The 4,950-nt window shown below is 39.7% G+C and overlaps 1 protein-coding gene across 1 annotated transcript in view; it reads left to right on the forward strand.

The window, feature by feature from the left end:
• Positions 1-3,728: 3,728 nt before the first annotated feature.
• The window catches only part of LOC104959468 (bromo adjacent homology domain-containing 1 protein-like), a 10,538-nt gene continuing 9,316 nt past the window's right edge, over positions 3,729-4,950 (forward strand). Inside the window, exon 1 of the mRNA XM_010787371.1 lies at positions 3,729-4,087. The gene's annotated coding sequence lies outside the window, so the exon portion shown is untranslated. The remainder of the gene's footprint in view (positions 4,088-4,950) is intronic.

Below are 4,950 nucleotides of genomic sequence, written 5' to 3' on the forward strand. Positions count from 1 at the left end.
TCAGTCAGTCAGTCAGTCAGTCAGTCAGTCAGTCAGTCAGTCAGTCAGTCAGTCAGTCAGTCAGTCAGTCAGTCAGTCAGTCAGTGGTCCATGTCTGCTTTTCTGTGAAAGAAACCAGAAAAACGATTTTTCACCTGACACCCTCCTCACTGTTTATTCTCAGTGTTAGGATGTTTATGCATCCATCAATATGAGTTGATGAGGAAATAATAATCAGTGCCAATACTTATAATGCATGAAGGCAAGTAATCTTGTGTTTTTGACTCTTAACCATGATTAATTTTCCTTATCATGACGGACCTTGCATCAGTAACATGTGTTCGCCCATAGGCTGTAAACATATCATAACACTGTGGATAAATGCTTTTGTCAATACATTCTTTTTTCAAAAGCATTTGTCTGCTTGAAGGAAAGTGATGCTGAGTTGTAACAGCTGCAGGTATGAAGCTGAGTCTTTCTCTGTTTGTGCCTTTGACTGTTAGAAAATATGTCAAAGCGAATCATTGAATGAGCAAACTCTGACTTAGAACAGTAGTTGAGCAGTGCCTGAACAGTAAGGGTGACACAGACGTGACATGGACATTTCCAATTAAAGGTATATCTTCAGGACAGCTAAATGTATCGATGACATTTGCATCGATGATATTGATTGATGATCAGTACATTTGCATTGATCCTGATTGGCATCATTTAGACTATTAATATAATATAATGAACAATAAACTAGATGACACAAATCCATTCTTGTCCACAATTGTATGGGGACCATATGGGGACGCATCATTTGTGTATTTCTTAAATCCTCTTAAAATATGATTGTTGATGTCCACTGCTGCTCAGAAAAATGCATAATGAGCTATTTCTTTACATTTTGCTGACAATTCTTCAACATTTTTGATTTATTATAATATATAGTATATATAATACTCAGAATACAAGGGCTTCCATCAGTCCGCATTGTGTTAATTCCTTCGGTGAAAGATAGTGGCCTAACAGCGATTTATGTAAATTAATTAATCGATTATTCTCTTAACCCCAGCATTGGAGTCTTTATGGCCATTAGCCGCAGTTTGACACTAGTTTTACCATGTCGAAGATATCTCTAGTGCAGTTGTGGAAAATAACTTAGCAAATGTACCCAAGTACTGTACTCAATTACATATTTTAGGTACTTTTACTTTACTTGTGTATTTCCAGTTCATGCAACTTTATACGAAATATTGTACTATTTAAATTTTTTGACACCTTAGTTACTTTGCACGTTAATATTGTTAATTCATAAATTAAATCCACTAATGAATTATGACGTACCATTATGGATTAAGATACCTGGCAGTATAAAACTTAATTAACAGTTATTACCAGCTGCAAAATTATTTACACAATATCGGGTCAATAATTAAAATCCAGCGATATGTCACCCTGAAAATGGACATTCATCGTAATGAGTTATTTTACTTTTGGTACTATATATTGATGCTAATACTTTTGTACTTTTACTTGAGTAAAATGTTGAATGCCAGACTTTCACTTGGAAGAGAGTATTTCTACATTGGCGTATTGTTACTTTTACTTAAGTCAAATATCTGAGTATTTCTTCCACCACTGCTTTGGTGTCAGAATCCCAAACCTAATCAGCTCTTCAGACTTGGGTGGTTACAATCTGATCGCTGTATATGCATTTGTTTGGAGTCATGTGTCTAGCAACCAGATGAATGTCCAATACTGACTCTCTCTGTAGGTCTACATCGGCTCCTGAATAAAATCTGCTAAACGTTCAATAGATTCAATAGATGATTTCATATCAAATCTACATCAACTCCACAGGTGGAAGTTAAAAAGAGTAATTCATTTTATAAAACAAACCACAAGTGACAGGTTCCTAGCAATCAAACTGGTTGTATCAGCTTCTATTAAAAAGAGTTATTGATTTTCTTTTTTCATTACACAATGTGATAATCAGTTGATATTCTTTCACACGGCACTAAAAGGCTCAGCCTGAAACGGGCACCTTTTTTGACGAGATTGAATTGATGTAATAACAGTGTACTCAACCGCATAATTCAGCCCTTTGTGCCTCTCTGACTTTCATCACCATTTCTTCCCATTAAGGGTTTTGAGTAGGCCCTACTGTAGGTAGGAAAGTGGCCGCTTTCATTGATGGCAGGTTGTGATTACAACAAAACGACAAAAAAATATTTTTTTAAAGGTTTCTGGAGAGAGAGAAAATGCTCCTTACATCTCAGATTCAATTAAAAGCGTTAAACCTAATATTTTTTGGTAACTAAAACATTTACAAGTGGTGGTGAGAAGCAAATGTTAAGGCTTGGTAAACTACACCCTGCTATTTCCAGATGCCATTTATGTGGGGCCATTTGTGTTTAGGTGTAATGACAGACAAGATAAATAAAAGAGGTAGCTGCTTAGTTTCAAATGTTGGTACCAGGTCATTTATTTCTTTGAATTCACACATTTTTCAATTATTAACTGTGTCCACATACAGGATCTGAAGGGAAGTTTAAAGCACACAGTCCTACTTTAACCTTTTTAAATAAGTCGCAGCAACTAATGTGGCCACATGAAGCATGTCTTTGACAGAGAGGAGGCGGTGGCAGTGTGAAGGCATTATGGAAATATGGCAACGACAAGCAACACCCAGAACCTGTCCACCCTATGAGACACACCTATTAGCAAGGTGCCGGAAATCTGAACAACTACACTGCCACCGCCTTTTCTGTGAGATAGACACACACCTGTTATTCACAATAAAGATATTTAAATATTTAAGAGCAAATACATTTTAGTGACATAAAAAAATAGAAATTAAAGGTGTATTTTAAATGTATGAATGTTTCCAATTTCCTCAATGATATTGACCATCGCTCACAGAATCAATCTATTGATCCTGATTGGCTTTGAAACATTCTTTAACGCTGCTGATAGAGATGGGGGGGGGGGCTCTCTGTATTTCCAAATACTTCCAAATAGTTTTATTAGAATTTATAACATTTTTTTATTTAGCTTAAACTATGTATTTTCAACCCACTACAACCCTGAACTGCTGCTAAATGAAATGCGTCATGAATTCTTTTTTTTGCTGACAATTTACATCCTAAAAAATGAATGCAAGAAGTTTGTATTTTTTATAGTGTGGTCGGTATTCAAGTCTTAATGCTTTATTTACCGGAATTTAGTGAGATAACAAGACACAATGGAGTTGATTGGGTTTTGTGGGACTAGGCCATTTTGAAGTGACATATGCTACTTGCCACCAATTGGACATGTTGGTGCTTGGATTTGACGAGTTGGTTCATATTGTTGATTACAATCCCAGCTAGTAATGGAGAGTTGAATACAACCTGTATTTAATGATTGATGTCTCAAAGTTAACATGAATACAGTAAAGATACCAGTACAGAGCTGATTTAAAGCGCCTTTACATCCCATAACTCATCAGAACTTTGTTAAATGGGAAGCGTTTAAAAACCATATCTCCCACGCACCACATGGGACACTGTGGATGTCATGTGAAATGCCTTTCTGCTTCATATGCATTTCTCCAGACGTGTTTAAACAGTCTGGTGGTTCACTTGTCGTGGTGTGGTCTGGTCACGTTAAATGACAGGGTGAGGCTGTGTGTCGTCGTGGTGGGGGGGCAGTAACATCCATCGGCCGTGATGAGACCGCGCCGCGTTTTTAACGTAGTGGAAGACAAGTTCCGTCGGACATTAAAGGTGTAGTTTGTCCAATAAACAGCTGTGTGTCCGTCATTGGAGGACGGGGGTGTCAAACCAGGCCGGCAATTGGTTCAGAGGAAGTTTTTCTGTGCAAATCGGTGGAAGCCCAACCAGGAAGAACACACACACACACACACACACACACACACACACACACACACACACACACACACACACACACACATATCTCGCAGGCAGCGCCACCGACCGTCCTCTCTCCACTCCTCCCCAGCTCTCCCAGTTACGGAGCTCTGCCATCGCACCAGTCCGGCGGCTTCCTCCCCCTCCTCGGTACCCGCAGATTTGTTCGACGGTTTCCCGGCTGCCAGGAGGAAGCGTGTCGGCGTGCCGTAAGTTAGCAGCTCGGTTATTTTTGTGTTGCTATTTCGCCCTGAATGTTTGAAGTTGTTCCGACTGCCCAGCCGTCCAGAGAAGGAGCGCAGAACCCATTTTTCGCTTCGTGCACCAGAAGCGATACACGGGGCTGCTGCTACGTGCCATATCCTCCCCAGGTCTCACCAGGACCGGGACCAGAATAGCCACGGTGTCGGTAATGAGGAATCCGGTTAGAAAAATGTTATCAAGAGTGCCCTTTATTTTTGCTTGGTGTGTGTATGTGTTTGTATTCGGGTAGCCCCCCCCTCTCCAGCCCATATTTAGAGCCTGGCTGGCTACTTCAGATGGGCAAGCTACGTCAAGCTGTACTGTATCATCCTACTGTATTCCACGGTGTCTGTATGTATATGTTTACGCATGTTAAATGTATGCAGGTATGTGTGTTTGAAATCTCCCTCGACATCTCAGCCGATGCATGGATCAAGCTCAAGGCTGCGATGCAAGTCTTTTGGAAAACACCAGACAGTGACCTAATGTTTGAAATTCTTGTCTCTTCTTGATAAATTCAACATGCCAGAACCTCGTAGCTGCTAGCTGTTGGGGACATGGGAAATATAAAATAAGAGATTTCTCAATCCGTTCCCTAATGGCTGGTTATTTATCTGTGATGTGTGTTCTGGCTCGGTCTTCAAAGTTGGGGTGTTAATTGCAGGTGTAATATTGGTGAGTTGGTAAAGATTGCAGCATGTACAGACAGTAGTGGTTTGTGTAGATATGTGTAGGTGTGTGTAGGTGTGTTTTTCTATTACCGAAGTAACATTCCACAGTATTTCCCTTTTTTCCGAATATTTGGTGATGTAATAAGTTGGTTTTCGGT

Source organism: Notothenia coriiceps, unplaced genomic scaffold (genome assembly GCF_000735185.1).
Source record: "Notothenia coriiceps isolate Sejong01 unplaced genomic scaffold, NC01 NC01_scaffold00001153, whole genome shotgun sequence".
In the NCBI taxonomy this organism is placed as follows: domain Eukaryota; kingdom Metazoa; phylum Chordata; class Actinopteri; order Perciformes; family Nototheniidae; genus Notothenia; species Notothenia coriiceps.